An 8,371-nucleotide genomic window follows, 5' to 3' on the forward strand; every position below is an offset into this window, starting at 1 on the left:
TTGAAGAAACCCACTGTTGACTGTACCAATTGAACAAAGCTGCAGGGTACATTATGTTAAAGATTTCCTACTTCAGTGATTTTTAGGAAGAGCACTTAAAATTTTTAGTCAACTTTGATTTATGAGGGTCAACATCGATTTAGTTGCAGGGTACATTTTGTTCAAAGTATCACATCATTAGAAGAGGTGTATCTTTGCTGCATGTATTTTCAGAATTGAACTAACAGGTGTATTACTTGAAAGTGGTACTAGTAGCTGGGATGGGGTGGGTGGGCGTGGGCCGTAGTATTTTTTTAGAGCATCTTTGTTGGATGTATATTCAGAAACGTGTTAACATGTGTATTATTTACAGTAGTAGTTGAAGATGGTTTCTCTTGTCTTAACTGTATAATCATGTATTACATAGTGTTCTTGTTTTTCTTCATAGTTTGCAGCATTTTCAGATGTACACTGTTTTCCTATGTCTCAAAATGTTCCTAATTTGATATTTGAAAGTAAGTGTGTGGTTTGAAATTTTGATCTGATTATGGCATCTAGAATTATGTCAGTTTTGTTTTGTAACTAGAAGACCAAAGTGTGTTACTCACCTGGAATCTTAACTGTTAATTTTGTAATATTCCTTATATTGAAATCTAACATGATGGTGCTACCTGATGTTTTTGAGACATGGCATCTCCCATGACTGAATCAGCAACAAGGGGAGTTGATTCCATTTCTTGGATTCTGTAAGAATTTAATGGACCTGGGCCTAGTTAGGTATAGGCTTGGGCTTGTGGTTGAATGCTACCGTTGTCCTAGCCATGTATTTTTAGAATTGAGCTAAAGATTTGGGGGGTAGTATTTCTGATTTTAGAGCACCTTTGATGGATGTATTTTACAGCAGCTGTTGGAATCAAAACAATGCTTGTGGGTTGTCCTGTTAAGTTGAGTGAGTCATTAGAGGGCAGATAGAGTCACCCACACCAATTAATGTTTATGAAGAAGAAGAATAAACCTGCTGCTGCTGCTGTTATGCATGTATTCACTGATGTTGCTGCTGTACTTGTGATGATGTTGTACTTGTGATGATGCTACTTGTGATCTTCTGAAATGACCCATTGGCGACTTCATTACGCGGGGATAATGATTTTGCAGGTACCCTAAGAGGCCCTTGAGTTTGCCGGAATGTCGATTAAATTCTGTTCCGGCAAATTCGGGTACTCCATATGTCCTATTTTCAGCAAAGGTCATGCTGAAATTTTTCATGAATTTTAGCATGACTTTGCTAAAAACAAGACATATGGGGTACTTACGAGTAATGCATGGGCCGGGGTATCTTAGTACTTAATTAAGTAGGATCAACTGCCTCAGCGTCAACCTAGCTAGGGTGCCTCGGCATCGATAAACCCTAAATGATGAAAACTTAACTTAGCATTTAGGGTGCCTCAGCGTCGACAAACCCTAAATTATAAAACCTTGGCTTTTAGGGTGCCTCGGTGTCGATAAAAACCTAAATGATGAAAGCTTAGGCTTTTAGGGTGCCTCGGCGTCGACAAACCCTAAATGATAAAAGCTTAGCTTTTAGGATGCCTTAGTGTCGACAAACCCTAAATGATGAGACCATGATCATGTTCCTTGACAATAACCAACTTTTTCACCAAACTTTTTTCCTATTTAGAGCAAAACATGGCCCACAACGATGAGGTCGGCGGTTCGGGCAAGCAATTCTGGGAGTTGTCCCAGGAGATGGAGGAAGAACCTCACCGCTATGCGGACGCCATGGAAGACACCGATCCTGACTACATAACCCCTAGTGGCGTCGGGGATGACACCACTGATGGTGCCACTGAGGATGCCACTACTGATGATGGCAGCGCACGCACAGATGGCAGCCAACCGAAGAGGCAACGGAAGGATGGGCGCCCGAATGTGGTCCGCACCGTCAAGGAGGAATTTACTCAAGCGAACTCCGACGGGCATCCACCGGCGCCCAAAGAATTAGTCAAGGGGTACTCGCTTCAGCTCGGGTGCATTCTCCGGAGCACCGTCTCGATCAACACCGAGAACCTAAGGCATAAGGACAGAGGGAATTTGAGCAACCTCCTCTTCACAAAGCTGCACAAACGATACAAGTTCCCCGCTGACTTTGCAAACACACGCCTCTCAGGGAATAAAGTGAACAGTGCCACACTCACGACGATGAGCACGGCCCTGTCTACTTGGAGAAGCGCGGTGAAGAGAATGATTGACAAAGGTGATAGTTATGAGAAGATCAAGGCGAAAAATCCTTCGATCAGCGAAGATGACTACAAGGAGTTCAAGATCAAGTGCGAGAGCAGCGCAACCTCCGAATCAAGTCAGTGGGGGAAACAAATGAGGGAGTTGAACTTAGGGGAACACAAACTCGGTCCCGACGGTTACATAGTGGCGGAGCCTATATGGGACAAGGAGGATGCAGAGCGTGCCGAGCAAGGCCTACCGCCCCGCTTCGAGAAATACCATGACAAGCAGACCAGGAACTATGTCAGGGCCGGTACAAGGAGGACCCGGTAACAAAGGAGCTTACCACGGATCTTAAGACCAGGGCGCTTGAGCTTGTTCTGGTAAGGAATACACCCCCGCGTAATTAGCTCCATATGGTTGCATTCTAATTAATGAAGCCAAATTTCTAAATGGTTCACATTCCTTCCGTAGGAGACTGAAAGCAATAGTGCGGGGTCATCTCAGAGCACCCCTTGGGACAGCACTCTAAATAGGCGTTGAACGTAATGAAAAACAAGGATAACCTCAGTAAGCTATCATCAGCTGGTCGTGTGGCTGGCAAAGGCTTGTCCACAAAATGGTCGTCATACTATAATGCTGGTGGGCGAAAGGAGAGAAAGACCATCTCGGAAAGCCCATCGCGCGAGGTTCAAGAACTCAATGCACAAGTGGCGCTGATTCCGGAGATTGTCCAAGAGCAAGTGCAACAACAATTGGGATCGATGCTCACCGCCATTGTGCCTACCTTGATTTAGGGGCTGACGACATGGATTGCGGGTGGCCAACAGGGGCCGCCCCCGGTTCCCAGCTTCATGGCCAGCAACTCGCACAACACGCAGGCGGCGCCATTGGTGTCTCCAGCGGAGGCGGTATTGGTGTCTCCGACGCCGGCACGGGCATTGGAGCTTAATGCACCCGGGTGTACGCCGGCCGGCACCTCGGCAGCAAGCGGTGCACGCCCGCCGTTGGTGGTGCCTCGACATTAGCCGAGCTCGACACCATCACGGTAACTAATTAAGCCTCTCGGCCGATGACTTCATCTCCTTGCCTTTGACTGGGCATCCCTGACGCCCTACATGTTTTCGCAGGGTGCCGCCGACGTTCCATGCACTCTCCTGCACTTCGTGGGCGGCAAGTTGATCGATGTCGCCAAGGGAGGAATCGTTCAACCTGGCAACCCCATGATCCACGGTAATCCGATGCCACCCACCATGTATAGGGTTGAACTGGTTCAGGTGCTGCCAGGCTGCGACGAGTTGTTACCTCTGATTCGACCCGCTGGGGCCGACGAAGATGATGTGATGACCCTCAGCGCCTGTGTAAGTTGGCCCCTGCTTTGGCCGAAGAGCCGGATTAGTTTGGGGGCAAGGGACACCACCTCACAGACAACACCGCCAGTCGTGCCGGCGCCAAGCCATGGCAAGACCGCCGCAATGCTACCGGACATGCCGGACATCCCTATGGCACAGGATCCGAACATGCATATGGCACAGGATCCGGACGACAACGACAACGACGACGATACATTTACCAATGTCGATAAGTACTTTGCCGAACATGGGTACGGTGACGAATTCTTCGGGCCTCCTTCTCAAGAACCCAACCCTGAAAAAGGATGACCGCGATCATGCTGGTACCGTGGAGAAACCAAATTGCAATAGGCGTCGTATGGCGTTCAATTCTCAGGAGACGCCTCCAGCTGCCGCCTTCACCGAGCCTCAGATAGCCAAGGTGCCAAATATTATCAGCCCCAACACACTCAATAAGGCGGTCTGTGAGCAGAACTCAATCCCATTACAACAGAAGAAGAAGGGACGGAAAAGAAAGAGTAACAAGGGTGCCAGCCAGCCGGCACCGAGTATGATCTATGCTCAGGACGGTCCACCTTCACCTAAGGATATCTCGAGGAGGGTGCATGTGGCGAGTAGGCCGATGCTACCGACTAATCTGCTCAATGCTGCAACCGGTGCTATGCGGAGTCTGCATGATAGTGTTCTTTCTTTGTAGAAGCGGCATCTCTCCGAGAATGATGTGGCATACCTGGTTTTCGTGGCCAAGGTGCCAGAGGGAAAGGGATTTGTGGATAACACCATTGGGGGTACGAGTGTCCTGCTGTTTGATGACATACTCGCTATGTTTAACCTTCATCCGCTCCACTACACCTTCGTTCGGCTATTTTCACTGAGTATGGAGATGCGGATCATTACAGACAAGACCCCGGACATCATGATAGTCGACCCCTTCTACATGCGTGCCAAGATCTTGGGCAGCGCTGGGGACCGGCAAGTCGCGAGTTCTTACCTCGAAGGTGTCATTCTGGCAAACCCATATAAGGATAACTTCCTCGTGCCTTACTTTCCTGAGTAAGTCATCCCCTCACCGCCCCGTAACATATGATTTCTTAGATTTTGATCATTCTTTTTTTCTAACATTCCGTGTTTTGTGCAGTGACACACATTGCACACTCATCCTCTTAAGCCCGAAATATTCCATGGCCACGTATTTCGACTCGGACCGTCAGTCGAAGAAAGACTACGCAAATATCAAGAAAGTTCTTGATGATGTTCTCCCCGGCTACGCCAGATCTGGAGGCACCTTCACCAGGCCAGTTCGTAGGTACGGCTCGCCCACACTACGATGTTCCCCTGCGTCAAGCAGCCACCTGGCGGTCATAAGGATGCCTACTACGCCCTCTATCACATGCGGCCGATCATATGGGACCATAATCACCTTCTGCTACCAAATAATCTCAAAGATTGGGCCGCAAGTGTAACACCCTCGATGCGATTATAGCTCCCACGTGTTGAGGCACGACTTAGAGGCATAATCGCATTGAAGGCAATGTCGCAAGTTAGGCAATCTTCACAACATCCCATGTAATATAAATAATAAAAGGGGAGATACATAGTTGGCTTACACTCGCCACGTCAATCAAGTACATAAATAGAATTACAACATTCAAACACTCATGGCCCGACTACGGCGCCAAAATAAAAAGAACAACCCAACATGCGACACGGTCCCAATCACCCCAATTGGGCACCACTACTGATCATCAGGGAAAGACACGTAGTATCATTGAGAGTCCTCGTCGAACTCCCACTTGAGCTCAAGCGCGTCATCTGGAGCGGAATCATCAGGCCCTGCATCTGGTTTGGAAGTAATCTGTGAGCCACAGGGACTCAGCAATCTCGCACCCTCGCGATCAAGACTATTTAAGCTTAAAAGGTAAGGCAAGGAAAATATGTGGAGCTGCAGCAAGCGACTAGCATATATAGTGGCTATCCTATTCGCAAAAGAGAGCGAGAAGAGGAGGCAAAGCGCGAGCGAGTAATCTAGAGAAAAACCTGCGCAAGCATAACTCCAACACTGTGTTCACTTCCCGGACTCCGTCGAGAAGAGACCATCACGGTAACTCACACTGTTGATTCATTTTAATTAAATTAAGGTTCAAGTTATCTACAACCGGACATTAACAAATTCCCATCTGCCCATAACCGCGGGCACGGCTTTCGAAAGGTCAAATCCCTGCAGGGGAGTCCCAACTTAGCCCATGACAAGCTCTCACGGTTAACGAAGGAATAGACCTCCTCCCAAGACATTCCGATCAGACTCGGTATCCCGGTTCTTCAAGACACTTCGACAGGTTGAAACAAATCCAGCAACACCGCCCGAATGTGCCGACAAATTCCGATAGGAGCTGCACATATCTCGTTCTCAGGGCACACTTAGATGAGACATCCTACGAGTAAAACCAACCCTCAAGTTGCCCCGAGGTGGCCCCGCAGTCTACTCGGTCGGACCAACACTCAGAGGAGCACTGGCCCGGGGGGGTTTAAATAAGATGACCCTCGGGCTCCGGAAACCCAAGGGAAAAAGAGGCTAGGTGGCAAATGGTAAAACCAAGGTTGGGCATTGCTGGAAAAGCTTTAATCAAGGCGAACTATCAAGGGGTTCCCATTATAACCCAACCGCGTAAGGAACGCAAAAATACGGGAACATAACACCGATATGACGGAAACTAGGGCGGCAAGAGTGAAACAAAACACTAGGCGAGAGGCCGAGCCTTCCACCCTTTACCAAGTATATAGATGCATTAAGATAACATGGCAATATAATGATATCCCAACAAGTAAATAGTGTTCCAACAAGGAACGGTCTCCAATCTTCAGCTGCAACTAGCAACGCTATAAGAGGGGCTGAGCAAAGCAGTAACATAGCCAATCAACGGTTTGCTAGGACATGGTGGGTTAGAGGTTTGACATGGCAATTTGGGAGGCATGATAAGCAAGTGGTAGGCATCGTAGCATAGGCATAGCAAAAGAGCGAGCATCTAGCATAGCAAAGATAGTAGTGATTTCGAGGGTATGATCATCTTGCCTGCAAAGTTGTCAGAGTTGACTGGATCCTCGAAAGCAAACTCAATGGGCTCCTCGTTAGCGAACTCATCTCCCGGCTCTACAAAACAATACAAACAAGAAACAAGGACACAATCAACCACGTGCAAACTCAAACAACATGATGCAAAGATGGTATGCTATGCGGGATGCAATATGTGATGCATATGCAAGATTTGACAAGGAATGGATGAACCTGGCCTCACCTTGGAAATCCAAGTGTGCCATTGGAAAGATGATATGAAATCGCTTGAAAACGATATAAAGAACGCCGGAATCCGAGTTACGGTTTGGAAATGGCAAGCAATTCAAATATGACCACGTTCTGCGATTTACAGCAAGTAGCCATCTAAATGCAACAAGATGAACATGCTACAGCACCCAAACATGGTATAAAAATACATGGCAGGGATCCATTCGTGAAGCTTAACAAAAGACTAGCACTGAGCTACGGCCAATTCATCCATTAACAGGTTCAAACAAGCATGACAAAAATGCATTTGGTAAACAGATTTCAGACTTAGTGAAATTAACACTTGAGTGGAATTCCAGATCAGATAGCACTCTTCGGAGCCTGGAAACAATATGCTACAGGACCTGAACATGGCAAAGTAAAGCATGACATGGAGCTACTCAAAGAGCTTAACAAAAGTCCCTTAGTGACCTTGAGCCAAAAGGGATCAGAAAATACATTTGCAAGCATGTGAACATGGCAAAAACATAATCAGTTCTCAGACTTAGTGAAAACTGGAGCATGCTGAAACAGATATCAAGTAGGCATGTTTACGAGCTCGATGCACTCACTACAGAGCAAGTCATGACAATCTAAGCATACACCCATCCAGAATACACAAAATACAAGCTAGACATGGCAAGAACAATAACATAGCATGCACGGATCAACTACAACATCCTCGGCAAAATCGCTAACAAGTAGACAATCTGCCCAGATTCACGAAATAGCAAAAGTAGAGCTCGATTGACTCAAGCTAGGGTGCTCCATAATTGCAAACAAAGATATGGATGGATAGAGCACTACAAGATTAACAAAACATCCTTACTGATCATCCTCAAAAGAGGCACGGATCACTAGGAAACAACACGAACATATGGCATAAAGAGATAAACAGTCCAAGGACTTAGTGGAAATGCTAAGTCCCTGAAATCAGCATTAACGAATGCCCCACTTTGCAAGCTTGTGCTAGTCACCACACACATCACAAAAATACATGGGTTGCACCTCTGGATAGATGGCAAAAGATATAACAAAACTCATGAAGAGCTCAGGGGCATATCATGCACACATTAATCATGGCAAAAATGACAAATATCTAATTGAAGCAGCAGATCTGACAATTATCTCAAATAGCACTCTTCTAACAGCATTTCGGGCATCAAGATGAACCCACATGAAAATGATGCAATGAGATGAAATGATGTGCTCTTTGAGACGAACATTTTGATATGCTATATGCCCAAAACGGAGCTATGGATGCGGAGTTACGATGTGATGAACATAGACAAAAAGTTAGGGTTTCGGGGCAAAAGTCAACCAAGGTCTATTCCCAGATCTAGATCCAGCCGGTACTGTTCATGCACGTTCGACGAGGATCGCCAGGGAGGTCGGCGCCGGAGTTGGTGGAGCTTGCCGGCGCGAGGGGAGGAGGAGGCCGGAGCCGGGGCCGGAGTTGGGGCAGACGGCGGCGGGGCTCGGCTCCCGCGGCGCGGGCGCG

This window comes from Triticum dicoccoides, chromosome 6A (assembly GCF_002162155.2).
Source record: "Triticum dicoccoides isolate Atlit2015 ecotype Zavitan chromosome 6A, WEW_v2.0, whole genome shotgun sequence".
In the NCBI taxonomy this organism is placed as follows: Eukaryota; Viridiplantae; Streptophyta; class Magnoliopsida; order Poales; family Poaceae; genus Triticum; species Triticum dicoccoides.